We start from the raw sequence: 23515 nt of genomic DNA on the forward strand, positions 1-23515 counted from the left end.
GCAATCCATAGGTTTTAAGATACTTACTAGTCAGGTACATTCTTAGGGGTTTAATATGGGGTTTTGAGTCCATTTCATTGAGCAAGGAGTAGCTCTTGTCTATTCCATATTTGGCTTAAGGAACTTTATCTGTGCTCATTTCAATCTCTGGTTTTATGCAGCACCCCAACTCACCTTTCCCCTTAAGCAAGCATAAGTTGGTTTTCTAAATTTGAGACCCTGTTCTGTTTTGGAATGCAGTTCCTGTGTAGCCAAGTTTACATTCCGTGTATTAGTGATATCTTATGATGTTTCTATTTCTGTGTGACTTATTTCAGTTAGAATCATCGTACCTGAATCCACTCATTATGCTGCTACGGGCCTGATGACATAGATTTCATTGCTGAGTGATACTGCATTGTACGTAAGTACCACAAGTTCTTTATCCATTTTTCACTTTCTGCGATGTTGAACTTGTACTGTAAACGAGGTTCTTGTAAACAGAGCCGTTCCAAACTTTGGGGTGGCTGTGTTTTTTTGATTTTAATTTCCCTAAGCTATAGGACCATAAGTGGAAGTGCCCTAGGTTCTGTTGTTTTGTTTTTTAGATGTTTCAGGAAACACCATACACTTCTCCCGAGTGCTTGTTGGCAATTTACATCCCGCCCATCAGCATAACAAGGCTCCCAGTTCTCCATGGCCTGTCCTGCCTTTCTGGATTTTACACTTTTTTCAGATGGCCCTTTTGACCGGGGGGAAGTGAGACTTCATTGTAGTGCAGATTTCCTTTGCAAGCTTGCTTAGTTGGCCAAAAAGGGCATATGCGTTTTTTCCTGAATATATTCAGGAAAAAACTCATACGCCCTTTTTGGCCAAGTGCATCATTGTGGACGTTCTGCCTCTTTTCCTATGCTTTCAGTGCAATTCCAGTCTACCTCCTGAAATCGGTTTCCTGCAATTCTGCCCCGCTTTCAAGTCCTCTTGGCAGCCTTACTTCAGTCTATTTTTGGACGATAGCTGTCATTTATAACTCTGCAGGTTTGTGAATTACAGTGCCCCTGAGCTCCTTTCTTCAACTCGCTTTCTTGTGACCTGGCCGCAACACCGCAGGATGGCTTCAGGCCCTAATCTGGTTACGGCCCGGCATGCTGAGCCTTTGGTTAATTCCTCTTCCTGGTGGGAAATGAGAGTTAAATTTGCCCGTCCAGACACCTCCAGCTAGCCTCTCATTGGTTCTCGCTATTCCTGTTCATCTTCTGCAGAAATTGCAAACTGGGCCAAACAGGAGGTTAAAGGGACTGACTCTCCAAGTCGGGAGAGTGTTAGTAAAGCGTCTGGAATGTTGCACCCGAGTACCAGGGTACGAAAACTGAGACATATTTGAACACGTCTCCCGATCACATGGTTGATCATACTCTAGGTTCCACATGCATGTTTTAGCTGAAGGAAGAATACCTTAAACCTGGGTAGTTGAAACCCGTGGAATGGGTACCATGCAATATGACTTCAAAGGGTCTTCATTTGCTCACCGAACCTCTCCAATCCTATCACTGCTGCATTTATGCCCCTGTACACATGCTTGATTCTCTTTCGGAGACATAGCAATCCATAGGTTTTAAGATACTTACTAGTCAGGTACATTCTTAGGCGTTTAATATGCGGTGTTGAGTCCATTTCATTGAGCAAAGAGTAGCTCTTGTCTATTCCATATTTGACTTAAGGAACTTTATCTGTGCTCATTTCAATCTCTGGTTTTATGCAGCACCCCAACTCACCTTTACCCTTAAGCAAGCATAAGTTGGTTTTCTAAATTTGATTCCCTGTTCTGTTCTGTAATTCAGTTCCTGTGTAGCCAAGTTTACATTCCGTGTATTACTGATATCTTATGATGTTTCTTTTTCTGTGTGACTTACTTCAGTTAGAATCATCATACCTGAATCCACTCATTGTGCTGCTAAGGGCCTGATGACACAGATTTCATTGCTGAGTGATATTGCTTTGTAAGTAAATACCACAACTTCTTTATCCATTTTTCACTTTCTGCGATGTTGAACTTGTACTGTAAAGGAGGTTCTTGTAAACAGAGCCGTTCCAAACTTTGGGGTGGCTGTGTCTTTTTGATTTTAATTTCCCTAAGCTATAGGACCATAAGTGGAAGTGCCCTAGGTTCTGTTGTTTTGTTTTTTAGATGTTTCAGGAAACACCATACACTTCTCCCGAGTGGTTGTTGGCAATTTACATCCCGCCCATCAGCATAACAAGGCTCCCAGTTCTCCATGGCCTGTCCTGCCTTTCTGGATTTTACACTTTTTTCAGATGGCCCTTTTGACCGGGGGGAAGTGAGACTTCATTGTAGTGCAGATTTCCTTTGCAAGCTTGCTTGGTTGGCCAAAAAGGGCGTATGCGTTTTTTCCTGAATATATTCAGGAGAAAACGCATACGCCCTTTTTGGCCAAGTGCATCATTGTGGACATTCTGCCTCTTTTCCTATGCTTTCAATGCAATTCCAGTCTACCTCCTGAAATCGGTTTCCTGCAATTCTGCCCCGCTTTCAAGTCCTCTTGGCAGCCTTACTTCAGTGTATTTATGGACGATAGCTGTCATTTATAACTCTGCAGGTTTGTGAATTACAGTGCCCCTGAGCTCCTTTCTTCAACTCGCTTTCTTGTGACCTGGCCGCAACACCGCAGGATGGCTTCAGGCCCTAATCTGGTTCCGGCCCGGCATGCTGAGCCTTTGGTTAATTCCTCTTCCTGGTGGGAAATGAGAGTTAAATTTGCCCGTCCAGACACCTCCAGCTAGCCTCTCATTGGTTCTCGCTATTCCTGTTCATCTTCCGCAGAAATTGCAAACTGGGCCAAACAGGAGGTTAAAGGGACTGACTCTCCAAGTCGGGAGAGTGTTAGTAAAGCGTCTGGAATGTTGCACCCGAGTACCAGGGGAGGAAAACTGAGACATATTTGAACACGTCTCCCGTTCACAACGTTGATCATACTCTGGGTTCCACATGCATGTTTTAGCTGAAGGAAGAATACCTAAAACCTGGGTAGTTGAAACCCGTGGAATGGGTACCATGCAATATGACTTCAAAGGGTCTTCATTTGCTCACCGAACTGCTCCAATCCTATCACTGCTGCGTTTATTACCCTGTACACACGCTTGATTCTCTTTTGGAGACATAGCAATCCATAGGTTTTAAGATACTTACTAGTCAGGTACATTCTTAGGGGTTTAATATGGGGTTTTGAGTCCATTTCATTGAGCAAGGAGTAGCTCTTGTCTATTCCATATTTGGCTTAAGGAACTTTATCTGTGCTCATTTCAATCTCTGGTTTTATGCAGCACCCCAACTCACCTTTCCCCTTAAGCAAGCATAAGTTGGTTTTCTAAATTTGAGACCCTGTTCTGTTTTGGAATGCAGTTCCTGTGTAGCCAAGTTTACATTCCGTGTATTAGTGATATCTTATGATGTTTCTATTTCTGTGTGACTTATTTCAGTTAGAATCATCGTACCTGAATCCACTCATTATGCTGCTACGGGCCTGATGACATAGATTTCATTGCTGAGTGATACTGCATTGTACGTAAGTACCACAACTTCTTTATCCATTTTTCACTTTCTGCAATGTTGAACTTGTACTGTAAACGAGGTTCTTGTAAACAGAGCCGTTCCAAACATTGGGGTGGCTGTGTCTTTTTGATTTTAATTTCCCTAAGCTATAGGACCATAAGTGGAAGTACCCTAGGTTCTGTTGCTTTGTTTTTTAGATGTTTCAGGAAACACCATACACTTCTCCCGAGTGGTTGTTGGCAATTTACATCCCGCCCATCAGCATAACAAGGCTCCCAGTTCTCCATGGCCTGTCCTGCCTTTCTGGATTTTACACTTTTTTCAGATGGCCCTTTTGACCGGGGGGAAGTGAGACTTCATTGTAGTGCAGATTTCCTTTGCAAGCTTGCTTGGTTGGCCAAAAAGGGCGTATGCGTTTTTTCCTGAATATATTCAGGAAAAAACGCATACTCCCTTTTTGGCCAAGTGCATCATTGTGGACTTTCTGCCTCTTTTCCTATGCTTTCAATGCAATTCCAGTCTACCTCCTGAAATCGGTTTCCTGCAATTCTGCCCCGCTTTCAAGTCCTCTTGGCAGCCTTACTTCAGTCTATTTTTGGACGATAGCTGTCATTTATAACTCTGCAGGTGTGTGAATTACAGTGCCCCTGAGCTCCTTTCTTCAACTCGCTTTCTTTTGAGCTGGCCGCAACACCGCAGGATGGCTTCAGGCCCTAATCTGGTTCCGGCACGGCACGCTGAGCCTTTGGTTAATTCCTCTTCCTGGTGGGAAATGAGAGTTAAATTTGCCCGTCCAGACACCTCCAGCTAGCCTCTCATTGGTTCTCGCTATTCCTGTTCATCTTCCGCAGAAATTGCAAACTGGGCCAAACAGGAGGTTAAAGGGACTGACCCTCCAAGTCGGGAGAGTGTTAGTAAAGCGTCTGGAATGTTGCACCCGAGTACCAGTGTACGAAAACTGAGACATATTTGAACACGTCTCCCGATCACATGGTTGATCATACTCTAGGTTCCACATGCATGTTTTAGCTGAAGGAAGAATACCTTAAACCTGGAGAGTTGAGACCCGTGGAATGGGTACCATGCAATATGACTTCAAAGGGTCTTCATTTGCTCACCGAACCTCTCCAATCCTATCACTGCTGCGTTTATTCCCCTGTACACATGCTTGATTCTCTTTCGGAGACATAGCAATCCATAGGTTTTACGATACTTACTAGTCAGGTACATTCTTAGGCGTTTAATATGCGGTGTTGAGTCCATTTCGTTGAGCAAGGAGTAGCTCTTGTCTATTCCATATTTGACTTAAGGAACTTTATCTGTGCTCATTTCAATCTCTGGTTTTATGCAGCACCCCAACTCACCTTTACCCTTAAGCAAGCATAAGTTGGTTTTCTAATTTTGAGACCCTGTTCTGTTCTGTAATTCAGTTCCTGTGTAGCCAAGTTTCCATTCCGTGTATTAGTGATATCTTATGATGTTTCTTTTTCTGTGTGACTTATTTCAGTTAGAATCATCATACCTGAATCCACTCATTGTGATGCTAAGGGCCTGATGACATAGATTTCATTGCTGAGTGATATTGCTTTGTAAGTAAATACCACAACTTCTTTATCCATTTTTCACTTTCTGCGATGTTGAACTTGTACTGTAAACGAGGTTCTTGTAAACAGAGGCGCCCCAAACTTTGGGGTGGCTGTGTCTTTTTGATTTTAATTTCCCTAAGCTATAGGACCATAAGTGGCAGTGCCCTAGGCTCTGTTGCTTTGTTTTTTAGATGTTTCAGGAAACACCATACACTTCTCCCGAGTGGTTGTTGGCAATTTACATCCCGCCCATCAGCATAACAAGGCTCCCAGTTCTCCATGGCCTGTCCTGCCTTTCTGGATTTTACACTTTTTTCAGATGGCCCTTTTGACCGGGGGGAAGTGAGACTTCATTGTAGTGCAGATTTCCTTTGCAAGCTTGCTTGGTTGGCCAAAAACGGCGTATGCGTTTTTTCCTGAATATATTCAGGAAAAAATGCATACGCCCTTTTTGGCCAAGTGCATCATTGTGGACGTTCTGCCTCTTTTCCTCTGCTTTCAATGCAATTCCAGTCTACTTCCTGAAATCGGTTTCCTGCAATTCTGCCCCGCTTTCAAGTCCTCTTGGCAGCCTTACTTCAGTCTATTTTTGGACGATAGCTGTCATTTATAACTCTGCAGGTTTGTGAATTACAGTGCCCCTGAGCTCCTTTCTTCAACTCGCTTTCTTTTGAGCTGGCCGCAACACCGCAGGATGGCTTCAGACCCTAATCTGGTTCCGGCCCGGCATGCTGAGCCTTTGGTTAATTCCTCTTCCTGGTGGGAAATGAGAGTTAAATTTGCCCGTCCAGACACCTCCAGCTAGCCTCTCATTGGTTCTCGCTATTCCTGTTCATCTTCCGCAGAAATTGCAAACTGGGCCAAACAGGAGGTTAAAGGGACTGACTCTCCAAGTCGGGAGAGTGTTAGTAAAGCGTCTGGAATGTTGCACCCGTGTACCAGGGGAGCAAAACTGAGACATATTTGAACACGTCTCCCGTTCACATGGTTGATCATACTCTGGGTTCCACATGCATGTTTTAGCTGAAGGAAGAATACCTTAAACATGGAGAGTTGAGACCCGTGGAATGGGTACCATGCAATATGACTTCAAAGGGTCTTCATTTGCTCACCGAACCTCTCCAATCCTATCACTGCTGCGTCTATGCCCCTGTACACACGCTTGATTCTCTTTCGGAGACATAGCAATCCATAGGTTTTAAGATACTTACTAGTCAGGTACATTCTTAGGCGTTTAATATGCGGTGTTGAGTCCATTTCGTTGAGCAAGGAGTAGCTCTTGTCTATTCCATATTTGGCTTAAGGAACTTTATCTGTGCTCATTTCAATCTCTGGTTTTATGCAGCACCCCAACTCACCTTTCCCCTTAAGCAAGCATAAGTTGGTTTTCTAAATTTGAGACCCTGTTCTGTTTTGGAATGCAGTTCCTGTGTAGCCAAGTTTACATTCCGTGTATTAGTGATATCTTATGATGTTTCTTTTTCTGTGTGACTTATTTCAGTTAGAATCATCGTACCTGAATCCACTCATTATGCTGCTACGGGCCTGATGACATAGATTTCATTGCTGAGTGATACTGCATTGTACGTAAGTACCACAAGTTGTTTATCCATTTTTCACTTTCTGTGATATTGAACTTGTACGGTAAACGAGGTTCTTGTAAACGGAGGCGTCCCAAACTTTGGGGTGGCTGTGTCTTTTTGATTTTAATTTCCCTAAGCTATAGGACCATAAGTGGAAGGGCCCTAGGCTCTGTTGCTTTGTTTTTTAGATGTTTCAGGAAACACCATACACTTCTCCCGAGTGGTTGTTGGCAGTTTACATCCCGCCCATCAGCATAACAAGGCTCCCAGTTCTCCATAGCCTGTCCTGCCTTTCTGGATTTTACACATTTTTCAGATGGCCCTTTTGACCGGGGGGAAGTGAGACTTCCTTGTAGTGCAGATTTCCTTTGCAAGCTTGCTTGGTTGGCCAAAAAGTGCGTATGCATTTTTTCCTGAATATATTCAGGAAACAACGCATACGCCCTTTTTGGCCAAGTGCATCATTGTGGACGTTCTGCCTCTTTTCCTATGCTTTCAATGCAATTCCAGTCTACCTCCTGAAATCGGTTTCCTGCAATTCTGCCCCGCTTTCAAGTCCTCTTGGCAGCCTTACTTCAGTCTATTTTTGGACGATAGCTGTCATTTATAACTCTGCAGGTTTGTGAATTACAGTGCCCCTGAGCTCCTTTCTTCAACTCGCTTTCTTGTGACCTGGCCGCAACACCGCAGGATGGCTTCAGGCCCTAATCTGGTTCCGGCACGGCATGCTGAGCCTTTGGTTATTTCCTCTTCCTGGTGGGAAATGAGAGTTAAATTTGCCCGTCCAGACACCTCCAGCTAGTCTCTCATTGGTTCTCGCTATTCCTGTTCATCTTCCGCAGAAATTGCAAACTGGGCCAAACAGGAGGTTAAAGGCGCTGACTCTCCAAGTGGGGAGAGTGTTAGTAAAGCGTCTGGAATGTTGCACCCGAGTACCAGGGGAGGAAAACTGAGACATATTTGAACACGTCTCCCGTTCACATGGTTGATCATACTTGGGTTCCACATGCATGTTTTAGCTGAAGGAAGAATACCTTAAACCTGGAGAGTTAAGACCCGTGTAATGGGTACCATGCAATATGACTTCAAAGGGTCTTCATTTGCTCACCGAACCTCTCCAATCCTATCACTGCTGCGTTTATGCCCCTGTACACATGCTTGATTCTCTTTCGGAGACATAGCAATCCATAGGTTTTACGATACTTACTAGTCAGGTACATTCTTAGGCGTTTAATATGGGGTGTTGAGTCCATTTCATTGAGCAAGGAGTAGCTCTTGTCTATTCCATATTTGACTTAAGGAACTTTATCTGTGCTCATTTCAATCTCTGGTTTTATGCAGCACCCCAACTCACCTTTACCCTTAAGCAAGCATAAGTTGGTTTTCTAAATTTGAGACCCTGTTCTGTTCTGTAATTCAGTTCCTGTGTAGCCAAGTTTACATTCCGTGTATTAGTGATATCTTATGATGTTTCTTTTTCTGTGTGCCTTATTTCAGTTAGAATCATCATACCTGAATCCACTCATTGTGATGGTAAGGGCCTGATGACATAGATTTCATTGCTGAGTGATATTGCTTTGTATGTAAATACCACAACTTCTTTATCCATTTTTCACTTTCTGCGATGTTGAACTTGTACTCTAAACGAGGTTCTTGTAAACAGAGCCGTTCCAAACTTTGGGGTGGCTGTGTCTTTTTGATTTTAATTTCCCTAAGCTATAGGACCATAAGTGGCAGTGCCCTAGGCTCTGTTGCTTTGTTTTTTAGATGTTTCAGGAAACACCATACACTTCTCCCAAGTGTCTGTTGGCAATTTACATCCCGCCCATCAGCATAACAAGGCTCCCAGTTCTCCATGGCCTGTCCTGCCTTTCTGGATTTTACACCTTTTTCAGATGGCCCTTTTGACCGGGGGGAAGTGAGACTTCATTGTAGTGCAGATTTCCTTTGCAAGCTTGCTTGGTTGGCCAAAAAGGGCGTATGCGTTTTTTCCTGAATATATTCAGGAAAAAACGCATACGCCCTTTTTGGCCAAGTGCATCATTGTGGACGTTCTGCCTCTTTTCATATGCTTGCAATGCAATTCCAGTCTAGCTCCTGAAATCGGTTTCCTGCAATTCTGCCCCGCTTTCAAGTCCTCTTGGCAGCCTTACTTCAGTCTATTTTTGGACGATAGCTGTCATTTATAACTTTGCAGGTTTGTGAATTACAGTGCCCCTGAGCTCCTTTCTTCAACTCGCTTTCTTGTGACCTGGCCGCAACACCGCAGGATGGCTTCAGGCCCTAATCTGGTTCCGGCCCGGCATGCTGAGCCTTTGGTTAATTCCTCTTCCTGGTGGGAAATGAGAGTTAAATTTGCCCGTCCAGACACCTCCAGCTAGCCTCTCATTGGTTCTCGCTATTCCTGTTCATCTTCCGCAGACATTGCAAACTGGGCCAAAAAGGAGGTTAAAGGGACTGACTCTCCAAGTCGGGAGAGTGTTAGTAAAGCGTCTGGAATGTTGCACCCGAGTACCAGGGGAGGAAAACTGAGACATATTTGAACACGTCTCCCGTTCACACGGTTGATCATACTCTGGGTTCCACATGCATGTTTTAGCTGAAGGAAGAATACCTAAAACCTGGGTAGTTGAAACCCGTGGAATGGGTACCATGCAATATGACTTCAAAGGGTCTTCATTTGCTCACCGAACCTCTCCAATCCTATCACTGCTGCGTTTATTCCCCTGTACACACGCTTGATTCTCTTTTGGAGACATAGCAATCCATAGGTTTTAAGATACTTACTAGTCAGGTACATTCTTAGGGGTTTAATATGGGGTTTTGAGTCCATTTCGTTGAGCAAGGAGTAGCTCTTGTCTATTCCATATTTGGCTTAAGGAACTTTATCTGTGCTCATTTCAATCTCTGGTTTTATGCAGCACCCCAACTCACCTTTCCCCTTAAGCAAGCATAAGTTGGTTTTCTAAATTTGAGACCCTGTTCTGTTTTGGAATGCAGTTCCTGTGTAGCCAAGTTTACATTCCGTGTATTAGTGATATCTTATGATGTTTCTTTTTCTGTGTGACTTATTTCAGTTAGAATCATCGTACCTGAATCTACTCATTATGCTGCTACGGGACTGATGACCTAGATTTCATTGCTGAGTGATACTGCATTGTACGTAAGTACCACAAGTTCTTTATCCATTTTTCACTTTCTGCGATGTTGAACTTGTACTGTAAACGAGGTTCTTGTAAACAGAGCCGTTCCAAACTTTGGGGTGGCTGTGTCTTTTTGATTTTAATTTCCCTAAGCTATAGGACCATAAGTGGCAGTGCCCTAGGCTCTGTTGCTTTGTTTTTTAGATGTTTCAGGAAACACCATACACTTCTCCCGAGTGTCTGTTGGCAATTTACATCCCGCCCATCAGCATAACAAGGCTCCCAGTTCTCCATGGCCTGTCCTGCCTTTCTGGATTTTACACGTTTTTCAGATGGCCCTTTTGACCGGGGGGAAGTGAGACTTCATTGTAGTGCAGATTTCCTTTGCAAGCTTGCTTGGTTGGCCAAAAAGTGCGTATGGGTTTTTTCCTGAATATATTCAGGAAAAAACGCATACGCCCTTTTTGGCCAAGTGCATCATTGTGGACGTTCTGCCTCTTTTCCTATGATTTCAATGCAATTCCAGTCTACCTCCTGAAATCGGTTTCCTGCAATTCTGCCCCGCTTTCAAGTCCTCTTGGCAGCCTTACTTCAGTCTATTTTTGGACAATAGCTGTCATTTATAACTCTGCAGGTTTGTGAATTACAGTGCCCCTGAGCTCCTTTCTTCAACTCGCTTTCTTGTGACCTGGCCGCAACACCGCAGGATGGCTTCAGGCCCTAATCTGGTTCCGGCCCGGCATGCTGAGCCTTTGGTTAATTCCTCTTCCTGGTGGGAAATGAGAGTTAAATTTGCCCGTCCAGACACCTCCAGCTAGCCTCTCATTGGTTCTCGCTATTCCTGTTAATCTTCCGCAGAAATTGCAAACTGGGCCAAACAGGAGGTTAAAGGGACTGACCCTCCAAGTCGGGAGAGTGTTAGTAAAGCGTCTGGAATGTTGCACCCGAGTACCAGTGTACGAAAACTGAGACATATTTGAACACGTCTCCCGATCACATGGTTGATCATACTCTAGGTTCCACATGCATGTTTTAGCTGAAGGAAGAATACCTTAAACCTGGAGAGTTGAGACCCGTGGAATGGGTACCATGCAATATGACTTCAAAGGGTCTTCATTTGCTCACCGAACCTCTCCAATCCTATCACTGCTGCGTTTATTCCCCTGTACACATGCTTGATTCTCTTTCGGAGACATAGCAATCCATAGGTTTTACGATACTTACTAGTCAGGTACATTCTTAGGCGTTTAATATGCGGTGTTGAGTCCATTTCGTTGAGCAAGGAGTAGCTCTTGTCTATTCCATATTTGACTTAAGGAACTTTATCTGTGCTCATTTCAATCTCTGGTTTTATGCAGCACCCCAACTCACCTTTACCCTTAAGCAAGCATAAGTTGGTTTTCTAATTTTGAGACCCTGTTCTGTTCTGTAATTCAGTTCCTGTGTAGCCAAGTTTCCATTCCGTGTATTAGTGATATCTTATGATGTTTCTTTTTCTGTGTGACTTATTTCAGTTAGAATCATCATACCTGAATCCACTCATTGTGATGCTAAGGGCCTGATGACATAGATTTCATTGCTGAGTGATATTGCTTTGTAAGTAAATACCACAACTTCTTTATCCATTTTTCACTTTCTGCGATGTTGAACTTGTACTGTAAACGAGGTTCTTGTAAACAGAGGCGCCCCAAACTTTGGGGTGGCTGTGTCTTTTTGATTTTAATTTCCCTAAGCTATAGGACCATAAGTGGCAGTGCCCTAGGCTCTGTTGCTTTGTTTTTTAGATGTTTCAGGAAACACCATACACTTCTCCCGAGTGGTTGTTGGCAATTTACATCCCGCCCATCAGCATAACAAGGCTCCCAGTTCTCCATGGCCTGTCCTGCCTTTCTGGATTTTACACTTTTTTCAGATGGCCCTTTTGACCGGGGGGAAGTGAGACTTCATTGTAGTGCAGATTTCCTTTGCAAGCTTGCTTGGTTGGCCAAAAACGGCGTATGCGTTTTTTCCTGAATATATTCAGGAAAAAATGCATACGCCCTTTTTGGCCAAGTGCATCATTGTGGACGTTCTGCCTCTTTTCCTCTGCTTTCAATGCAATTCCAGTCTACTTCCTGAAATCGGTTTCCTGCAATTCTGCCCCGCTTTCAAGTCCTCTTGGCAGCCTTACTTCAGTCTATTTTTGGACGATAGCTGTCATTTATAACTCTGCAGGTTTGTGAATTACAGTGCCCCTGAGCTCCTTTCTTCAACTCGCTTTCTTTTGAGCTGGCCGCAACACCGCAGGATGGCTTCAGACCCTAATCTGGTTCCGGCCCGGCATGCTGAGCCTTTGGTTAATTCCTCTTCCTGGTGGGAAATGAGAGTTAAATTTGCCCGTCCAGACACCTCCAGCTAGCCTCTCATTGGTTCTCGCTATTCCTGTTCATCTTCCGCAGAAATTGCAAACTGGGCCAAACAGGAGGTTAAAGGGACTGACTCTCCAAGTCGGGAGAGTGTTAGTAAAGCGTCTGGAATGTTGCACCCGTGTACCAGGGGAGCAAAACTGAGACATATTTGAACACGTCTCCCGTTCACATGGTTGATCATACTCTGGGTTCCACATGCATGTTTTAGCTGAAGGAAGAATACCTTAAACATGGAGAGTTGAGACCCGTGGAATGGGTACCATGCAATATGACTTCAAAGGGTCTTCATTTGCTCACCGAACCTCTCCAATCCTATCACTGCTGCGTCTATGCCCCTGTACACACGCTTGATTCTCTTTCGGAGACATAGCAATCCATAGGTTTTAAGATACTTACTAGTCAGGTACATTCTTAGGCGTTTAATATGCGGTGTTGAGTCCATTTCGTTGAGCAAGGAGTAGCTCTTGTCTATTCCATATTTGGCTTAAGGAACTTTATCTGTGCTCATTTCAATCTCTGGTTTTATGCAGCACCCCAACTCACCTTTCCCCTTAAGCAAGCATAAGTTGGTTTTCTAAATTTGAGACCCTGTTCTGTTTTGGAATGCAGTTCCTGTGTAGCCAAGTTTACATTCCGTGTATTAGTGATATCTTATGATGTTTCTTTTTCTGTGTGACTTATTTCAGTTAGAATCATCGTACCTGAATCCACTCATTATGCTGCTACGGGCCTGATGACATAGATTTCATTGCTGAGTGATACTGCATTGTACGTAAGTACCACAAGTTGTTTATCCATTTTTCACTTTCTGTGATATTGAACTTGTACGGTAAACGAGGTTCTTGTAAACGGAGGCGTCCCAAACTTTGGGGTGGCTGTGTCTTTTTGATTTTAATTTCCCTAAGCTATAGGACCATAAGTGGAAGGGCCCTAGGCTCTGTTGCTTTGTTTTTTAGATGTTTCAGGAAACACCATACACTTCTCCCGAGTGGTTGTTGGCAGTTTACATCCCGCCCATCAGCATAACAAGGCTCCCAGTTCTCCATAGCCTGTCCTGCCTTTCTGGATTTTACACATTTTTCAGATGGCCCTTTTGACCGGGGGGAAGTGAGACTTCCTTGTAGTGCAGATTTCCTTTGCAAGCTTGCTTGGTTGGCCAAAAAGTGCGTATGCATTTTTTCCTGAATATATTCAGGAAACAACGCATACGCCCTTTTTGGCCAAGTGCATCATTGTGGACGTTCTGCCTCTTTTCCTATGCTTTCAATGCAATTCCAGTCTACCTCCTGAAATCGGTTTCCTGCAATTCTGCCCCGCTTTCAAGTCCTCTTGGCAGCCTTACTTCAGTCTATTTTTGGACGATAGCTGTCATTTATAACTCTGCAGGTTTGTGAATTACAGTGCCCCTGAGCTCCTTTCTTCAACTCGCTTTCTTGTGACCTGGCCGCAACACCGCAGGATGGCTTCAGGCCCTAATCTGGTTCCGGCACGGCATGCTGAGCCTTTGGTTATTTCCTCTTCCTGGTGGGAAATGAGAGTTAAATTTGCCCGTCCAGACACCTCCAGCTAGTCTCTCATTGGTTCTCGCTATTCCTGTTCATCTTCCGCAGAAATTGCAAACTGGGCCAAACAGGAGGTTAAAGGCGCTGACTCTCCAAGTGGGGAGAGTGTTAGTAAAGCGTCTGGAATGTTGCACCCGAGTACCAGGGGAGGAAAACTGAGACATATTTGAACACGTCTCCCGTTCACATGGTTGATCATACTTGGGTTCCACATGCATGTTTTAGCTGAAGGAAGAATACCTTAAACCTGGAGAGTTAAGACCCGTGTAATGGGTACCATGCAATATGACTTCAAAGGGTCTTCATTTGCTCACCGAACCTCTCCAATCCTATCACTGCTGCGTTTATGCCCCTGTACACATGCTTGATTCTCTTTCGGAGACATAGCAATCCATAGGTTTTACGATACTTACTAGTCAGGTACATTCTTAGGCGTTTAATATGGGGTGTTGAGTCCATTTCATTGAGCAAGGAGTAGCTCTTGTCTATTCCATATTTGACTTAAGGAACTTTATCTGTGCTCATTTCAATCTCTGGTTTTATGCAGCACCCCAACTCACCTTTACCCTTAAGCAAGCATAAGTTGGTTTTCTAAATTTGAGACCCTGTTCTGTTCTGTAATTCAGTTCCTGTGTAGCCAAGTTTACATTCCGTGTATTAGTGATATCTTATGATGTTTCTTTTTCTGTGTGCCTTATTTCAGTTAGAATCATCATACCTGAATCCACTCATTGTGATGGTAAGGGCCTGATGACATAGATTTCATTGCTGAGTGATATTGCTTTGTATGTAAATACCACAACTTCTTTATCCATTTTTCACTTTCTGCGATGTTGAACTTGTACTCTAAACGAGGTTCTTGTAAACAGAGGCGTCCCAAACTTTGGGGTGGCTGTGTCTTTTTGATTTTAATTTCCCTAAGCTATAGGACCATAAGTGGCAGTGCCCTAGGCTCTGTTGCTTTGTTTTTTAGATGTTTCAGGAAACACCATACACTTCTCCCAAGTGTCTGTTGGCAATTTACATCCCGCCCATCAGCATAACAAGGCTCCCAGTTCTCCATGGCCTGTCCTGCCTTTCTGGATTTTACACCTTTTTCAGATGGCCCTTTTGACCGGGGGGAAGTGAGACTTCATTGTAGTGCAGATTTCCTTTGCAAGCTTGCTTGGTTGGCCAAAAAGGGCGTATGCGTTTTTTCCTGAATATATTCAGGAAAAAACGCATACGCCCTTTTTGGCCAAGTGCATCATTGTGGACGTTCTGCCTCTTTTCATATGCTTGCAATGCAATTCCAGTCTAGCTCCTGAAATCGGTTTCCTGCAATTCTGCCCCGCTTTCAAGTCCTCTTGGCAGCCTTACTTCAGTCTATTTTTGGACGATAGCTGTCATTTATAACTTTGCAGGTTTGTGAATTACAGTGCCCCTGAGCTCCTTTCTTCAACTCGCTTTCTTGTGACCTGGCCGCAACACCGCAGGATGGCTTCAGGCCCTAATCTGGTTCCGGCCCGGCATGCTGAGCCTTTGGTTAATTCCTCTTCCTGGTGGGAAATGAGAGTTAAATTTGCCCGTCCAGACACCTCCAGCTAGCCTCTCATTGGTTCTCGCTATTCCTGTTCATCTTCCGCAGACATTGCAAACTGGGCCAAAAAGGAGGTTAAAGGGACTGACTCTCCAAGTCGGGAGAGTGTTAGTAAAGCGTCTGGAATGTTGCACCCGAGTACCAGGGGAGGAAAACTGAGACATATTTGAACACGTCTCCCGTTCACACGGTTGATCATACTCTGGGTTCCACATGCATGTTTTAGCTGAAGGAAGAATACCTAAAACCTGGGTAGTTGAAACCCGTGGAATGGGTACCATGCAATATGACTTCAAAGGGTCTTCATTTGCTCACCGAACCTCTCCAATCCTATCACTGCTGCGTTTATTCCCCTGTACACACGCTTGATTCTCTTTTGGAGACATAGCAATCCATAGGTTTTAAGATACTTACTAGTCAGGTACATTCTTAGGGGTTTAATATGGGGTTTTGAGTCCATTTCGTTGAGCAAGGAGTAGCTCTTGTCTATTCCATATTTGGCTTAAGGAACTTTATCTGTGCTCATTTCAATCTCTGGTTTTATGCAGCACCCCAACTCACCTTTCCCCTTAAGCAAGCATAAGTTGGTTTTCTAAATTTGAGACCCTGTTCTGTTTTGGAATGCAGTTCCTGTGTAGCCAAGTTTACATTCCGTGTATTAGTGATATCTTATGATGTTTCTTTTTCTGTGTGACTTATTTCAGTTAGAATCATCGTACCTGAATCTACTCATTATGCTGCTACGGGCCTGATGACCTAGATTTCATTGCTGAGTGATACTGCATTGTACGTAAGTACCACAAGTTCTTTATCCATTTTTCACTTTCTGCGATGTTGAACTTGTACTGTAAACGAGGTTCTTGTAAACAGAGCCGTTCCAAACTTTGGGGTGGCTGTGTCTTTTTGATTTTAATTTCCCTAAGCTATAGGACCATAAGTGGCAGTGCCCTAGGCTCTGTTGCTTTGTTTTTTAGATGTTTCAGGAAACACCATACACTTCTCCCGAGTGTCTGTTGGCAATTTACATCCCGCCCATCAGCATAACAAGGCTCCCAGTTCTCCATGGCCTGTCCTGCCTTTCTGGATTTTACACTTTTTTCAGATGGCCCTTTTGACCGGGGGGAAGTGAGACTTCATTGTAGTGCAGATTTCCTTTGCAAGCTTGCTTGGTTGGCCAAAAAGGGCGTATGCGTTTTTTCCTGAATATATTCAGGAAAAAACGCATATGCCGTTTTTGGCCAAGTGCATCATTGTGGACGTTCTGCCTCTTTTCCTATGCTTTCAATGCAATTCCAGTCTACCTCCTGAAATCAGTTTCCTGCAATTCTGCCCCGCTTTCAAGTCCTCTTGGCAGCCTTACTTCAGTCTATTTTTGGACGATAGCTGTCATTTATAACTCTGCAGGTTTGTGAATTACAGTGCCCCTGAGCTCCTTTCTTCAACTCGCTTTCTTGTGACCTGGCCGCAACACCGCAGGATGGCTTCAGGCCCTAATCTGGTTCCGGCCCGGCATGCTGAGCCTTTGGTTAATTCCTCTTCCTGGTGGGAAATGAGAGTTAAATTTGCCCGTCCAGACACCTCCAGCTAGCCTCTCATTGGTTCTCGCTATTCCTGTTCATCTTCCGCAGAAATTGCAAACTGGGCCAAACAGGAGGTTAAAGGGACTGACTCTCCAAGTCGAGAGAGTGTTAGTAAAGCGTCTGGAATGTTGCACCCGAGTACCAGGGGAGGAAAACTGAGACATATTTGAACACGTCTCCCGATCACATGGTTGATCATACTCTGGGTTCCACATGCATGTTTTAGCTGAAGGAAGAATACCTTAAACATGGAGAGTTGAGACCCGTGGAATGGGTACCATGCAATATGACTTCAAAGGGTCTTCATTTGCTCACCGAACCTCTCCAATCCTATCACTGCTGCGTTTATTCCCCTGTACACACGCTTGATTCTCTTTTGGAGACATAGCAATCCATAGGTTTTAAGATACTTACTAGTCAGGTACATTCTTAGGGGTTTAATATGGGGTTTTGAGTCCATTTCGTTGAGCAAGGAGTAGCTCTTGTCTATTCCATATTTGGCTTAAGGAACTTTATCTGTGCTCATTTCAATCTCTGGTTTTATGCAGCACCCCAACTCACCTTTCCCCTTAAGCAAGCATAAGTTGGTTTTCTAAATTTGAGACCCTGTTCTGTTTTGGAATGCAGTTCCTGTGTAGCCAAGTTTACATTCCGTGTATTAGTGATATCTTATGATGTTTCTATTTTTGTGTGACTTATTTCAGTTAGAATCATCGTACCTGAATCCACTCATTATGCTGCTACGGGCCTGATGACATAGATTTCATTGCTGAGTGATACTGCATTGTACGTAAGTACCACAAGTTCTTTATCCATTTTTCACTTTCTGTGATGTTAAAGTTGTACTGTAAACGAGGTTCTTGTAAACAGAGGCGTCCCAAACTTTGGGGTGGCTGTGTCTTTTTGATTTTAATTTCCCTAAGCTATAGGACCATAAGTGGAAGTGCCCTAGGTTCTGTTGTTTTGTTTTTTAGATGTTTCAGGAAACACCATACACTTCTCCCGAGTGGTTGTTGGCAATTTACATCCCGCCCATCAGCATAACAAGGCTCCCAGTTCTCCATGGCCTGTCCTGCCTTTCTGGATTTTACACTTTTTTCAGATGGCCCTTTTGACCGGGGGGAAGTGAGACTTCATTGTAGTGCAGATTTCCTTTGCAAGCTTGCTTGGTTGGCCAAAAAGGGCGTATGCGTTTTTTCCTGAATATATTCAGGAAAAAACGCATACGCCCTTTTTGGCCAAGTGCATCATTGTGGACTTTCTGCCTCTTTTCCTATGCTTTCAATGCAATTCCAGTCTACCTCCTGAAATCGGTTTCCTGCAATTCTGCCCCGCTTTCAAGTCCTCTTGGCAGCCTTACTTCAGTCTATTTTTGGACGATAGCTGTCATTTATAACTCTGCAGGTTTGTGAATTACAGTGCCCCTGAGCTCCTTTCTTCAACTCGCTTTCTTGTGACCTGGCCGCAACACCGCAGGATGGCTTCAGGCCCTAATCTGGTTCCGGCCCGGCATGCTGAGCCTTTGGTTAATTCCTCTTCCTGGTGGGAAATGAGAGTTAAATTTGCCCGTCCAGACACCTCCAGCTAGCCTCTCATTGGTTCTCGCTATTCCTGTTCATCTTCCGCAGAAATTGCAAACTGGGCCAAACAGGAGGTTAAAGGGACTGACTCTCCAAGTGGGGAGAGTGTTAGTAAAGCGTCTGGAATGTTGCACCCGAGTACCAGGGGAGGAAAACTGAGACATATTTGAACACGTCTCCCGATCACATGGTTGATCATACTCTAGGTTCCACATGCATGTTTTAGCTGAAGGAAGAATACCTTAAACCTGGGTAGTTGAAACCCGTGGAATGGGTACCATGCAATATGACTTCAAAGGGTCTTCATCTGCTCACCGAACCTCTCCAATCCTATCACTGCTGCGTTTATGCCCCTGTACACATGCTTGATTCTCTTTCGGAGACATAGCAATCCATAGGTGTTAAGATACTTACTAGTCAGGTACATTCTTAGGCGTTTAATATGGGGTGTTGAGTCCATTTCGTTGAGCAAGGAGTAGCTCTTGTCTATTCCATATTTGGCTTAAGGAACTTTATCTGTGCTCATTTCAATCTCTGGTTTTATGCAGCACCCCAACTCACCTTTACCCTTAAGCAAGAATACATTGGTTTTCTAAATTTGAGACCCTGTTCTGTTCTGTAATTCAGTTCCTGTGTAGCCAAGTTTACATTCCGTGTATTACTGATATCTGATGATGTTTCTTTTTCTGTGTGACTTATTTCAGTTAGAATCATCATAGCTGAATCCACTCATTGTGCTGCTAAGGGCCTGATGACACAGATTTCATTGCTGAGTTATATTGCTTTGTAAGTAAATACCACAACTTCTTTATCCATTTTTCACTTTCTGCGATGTTGAACTTGTACTGTAAACGAGGTTCTTGTAAACAGAGCCGTTCCAAACTTTGGGGTGGCTGTGTCTTTTTGATTTTAATTTCCCTAAGCTATAGGACCATAAGTGGAAGTGCCCTAGGCTCTGTTGCTTTGTTTTTTAGATGTTTCAGGAAACACCATACACTTCTCCCGAGTGGTTGTTGGCAATTTACATCCCGCCCATCAGCATAACAAGGCTCCCAGTTCTCCATGGCCTGTCCTGCCTTTCTGGATTTTACACTTTTTTCAGATGGCCCTTTTGACCGGGGGGAAGTGAGACTTCATTGTAGTGCAGATTTCCTTTGCAAGCTTGCTTGGTTGGCCAAAAAGGGCGTATGCGTTTTTTCCTGAATATATTCAGGAAAAAACGCATACGCCCTTTTTGGCCAAGTGCATCATTGTGGACGTTCTGCCTCTTTTCCTATGCTTTCAATGCAATTCCAGTCTACCTCCTGAAATCGGTTTCCTGCAATTCTGCCCCGCTTTCAAGTCCTCTTGGCAGCCTTACTTCAGTCCATTTTTGGACGATAGCTGTCATTTATAACTCTGCAGGTTTGTGAATTACAGTGCCCCTGAGCTCCTTTCTTCAACTCGCTTTCTTTTGAGCTGGCCGCAACACCGCAGGATGGCTTCAGGCCCTAATCTGGTTCCGGTACGGCACGCTGAGCCTTTGGTTATTTCCTCTTCCTGGTGGGAAATGAGAGTTAAATTTGCCCGTCCAGACACCTCCAGCTAGCCTCTCATAGGTTCTCGCTATTCCTGTTCATCTTCCGCAGAAATTGCAAACTGGGCCAAACAGGAGGTTAAAGGGACTGACTCTCCAAGTGGGGAGAGTGTTCGTAAAGCGTCTGGAATGTTGCACCCGAGTACCAGGGGAGGAAAACTGAGACATATTTGAACACGTCTCCCGTTCACATGGTTGATCATACTTGGGTTCCACATGCATGTTTTAGCTGAAGGAAGAATACCTTAAACCTGGAGACTTGAGACCCGTGTAATGGGTACCATGCAATATGACTTCAAAGGGTCTTCATTTGCTCACCGAACCTCTCCAATCCTATCACTGCTGTGTTTATGCCCCTGTACACATGCTTGATTCTCTTTCGGAGACATAGCAATCCATAGGTTTTAAGATTCTTACTAGTCAGGTACATTCTTAGGCGTTTAATATGCAGTGTTGAGTCCATTTCTTTGAGCAAGGAGTAGCTCTTGTCTATTCCATATTTGGCTTAAGGAACTTTATCTGTGCTCATTTCAATCTCTGGTTTTATGCAGCACCCCAACTCACCTTTACCCTTAAGCAAGCATAAGTTGGTTTTCTAAATTTGAGACCTTGTTCTGTTCTGTAATTCAGTTCCTGTGTAGCCAAGTTTCCATTCCGTGTATTACTGATATCTTATGATGTTTCTTTTTCTGTGTGACTTATTTCAGTTAGAATCATCATACCTGAATCCACTCATTGTGCTGCTAAGGGCCTGATGACACAGATTTCATTGCTGAGTGATATTGCTTTGTAAGTAAATACCACAACTTCTTTATCCATTTTTCACTTTCTGCAATGTTGAACTTGTACTGTAAACGAGGTTCTTGTAAACAGAGCCGTTCCAAACTTTGGGGAGCTGTGTCTTTTCGATTTTAATTTCCCTAAGCTATAGGACCATAAGTGGAAGTGCCCTAGGTTCTGTTGCTTTGTTTTTTAGATGTTTCAGGAAACACCATACACTTCTCCCAAGTGTCTGTTGGCAATTTACATCCCGCCCTTCAGCATAACAAGGCTCCCAGTTCTCAATGGCCTGTTGCCTTTCTGGATTTTACACTTTTCTCAGATGGCCCTTTTGACCAGGGGGAAGTGAGACTTCATTGTAGTGCAGATTTCCTTTGCAAGCTTGCTTGGTTGGCCAAAAAGGGCGTATGCGTTTTTTCCTGAATATATTCAGGAAAAAACGCATACGCCCTTTTTGGCCAAGTGCATCATTGTGGACTTTCTGCCTCTTTTCATATGCTTTCAATGCAATTCCAGTTTACCTCCTGAAATCGGTTTCCTGCAATTCTGCCCCGCTTTCAAGTCCTCTTGGCAGCCTTACTTCAGTCTATTTTTGGACGATAGCTGTCATTTATAACTCTGCAGGTTTGTGAATTACAGTGCCCCTGAGCTCCTTTCTTCAACTCGCTTTCTTGTGACCTGGCCGCAACACCGAAGGATGGCTTCAGGCCCTAATCTGGTTCCGGGCCTGCATGCTGAGCCTTTGGTTAATTCCTCTTCCTGGTGGGAAATGAGAGTTAAATTTGCCCGTCCAGACACCTCCAGCTAGCCTCTCATTGGTTCTCGCTATTCCTGTTCATCTTCCGCAGAAATTGCAAACTGGGCCAAACAGGAGGTTAAAGGGACTGACTCTCCAAGTGGGGAGAGTGTTAGTAAAGCGTCTGGAATGTTGCACCCGAGTACCAGGGGAGGAAAACTGAGACATATTTGAACACGTCTCCCGATCACATGGTTGATCATACTCTAGGTTCCACATGCATGTTTTAGCTGAAGGAAGAATACCTTAAACCTGGGTGTTGAAACCCGTGGAATGGGTACCATGCAATATGACTTCAAAGGGTCTTCATCTGCTCACCGAACCTCTCCAATCCTATCACTGCTGCGTTTATGCCCCTGTACACATGCTTGATTCTCTTTCGGAGACATAGCAATCCATAGGTTTTACGATACTTACTAGTCAGGTACATTCTTAGGCGTTTAATATGGGGTGTTGAGTCCATTTCATTGAGCAAGGAGTAGCTCTTGTCTATTCCATATTTGACTTAAGGAACTTTATCTGTGCTCATTTCAATCTCTGGTTTTATGCAGCACCCCAACTCACCTTTACCCTTAAGCAAGCATAAGTTGGTTTTCTAAATTTGAGACCCTGTTCTGTTCTGTAATTCAGTTCCTGTGTAGCCAAGTTTACATTCCGTGTATTAGTGATATCTTATGATGTTTCTTTTTCTGTGTGCCTTATTTCAGTTAGAATCATCATACCTGAATCCACTCATTGTGATGGTAAGGGCCTGATGACATAGATTTCATTGCTGAGTGATATTGCTTTGTATGTAAATACCACAACTTCTTTATCCATTTTTCACTTTCTGCGATGTTGAACTTGTACTCTAAACGAGGTTCTTGTAAACAGAGGCGTCCCAAACTTTGGGGTGGCTGTGTCTTTTTGATTTTAATTTCCCTAAGCTATAGGACCATAAGTGGCAGTGCCCTAGGCTCTGTTGCTTTGTTTTTTAGATGTTTCAGGAAACACCATACACTTCTCCCAAGTGTCTGTTGGCAATTTACATCCCGCCCATCAGCATAACAAGGCTCCCAGTTCTCCATGGCCTGTCCTGCCTTTCTGGATTTTACACCTTTTTCAGATGGCCCTTTTGACCGGGGGGAAGTGAGACTTCATTGTAGTGCAGATTTCCTTTGCAAGCTTGCTTGGTTGGCCAAAAAGGGCGTATGCGTTTTTTCCTGAATATATTCAGGAAAAAACGCATACGCCCTTTTTGGCCAAGTGCATCATTGTGGACGTTCTGCCTCTTTTCATATGCTTGCAATGCAATTCCAGTCTAGCTCCTGAAATCGGTTTCCTGCAATTCTGCCCCGCTTTCAAGTCCTCTTGGCAGCCTTACTTCAGTCTATTTTTGGACGATAGCTGTCATTTATAACTTTGCAGGTTTGTGAATTACAGTGCCCCTGAGCTCCTTTCTTCAACTCACTTTCTTGTGACCTGGCCGCAACACCGCAGGATGGCTTCAGGCCCTAATCTGGTTCCGGCCCGGCATGCTGAGCCTTTGGTTAATTCCTCTTCCTGGTGGGAAATGAGAGTTAAATTTGCCCGTCCAGACACCTCCAGCTAGCCTCTCATTGGTTCTCGCTATTCCTGTTCATCTTCCGCAGACATTGCAAACTGGGCCAAAAAGGAGGTTAAAGGGACTGACTCTCCAAGTCGGGAGAGTGTTAGTAAAGCGTCTGGAATGTTGCACCCGAGTACCAGGGGAGGAAAACTGAGACATATTTGAACACGTCTCCCGTTCACACGGTTGATCATACTCTGGGTT

General features: G+C 44.1%; 1 long non-coding RNA gene across 50 annotated transcripts in view; it reads left to right on the forward strand.

The window, feature by feature from the left end:
• The window catches only part of LOC307185334, a 3778167-nt gene that overhangs the window by 2486333 nt on the left and 1268319 nt on the right, over positions 1–23515 (forward strand). The window lies entirely within an intron of this gene.

This window comes from Stenella coeruleoalba (assembly GCF_951394435.1).
Source record: "Stenella coeruleoalba genome assembly, chromosome: 4".
In the NCBI taxonomy this organism is placed as follows: domain Eukaryota; kingdom Metazoa; phylum Chordata; class Mammalia; order Artiodactyla; family Delphinidae; genus Stenella; species Stenella coeruleoalba.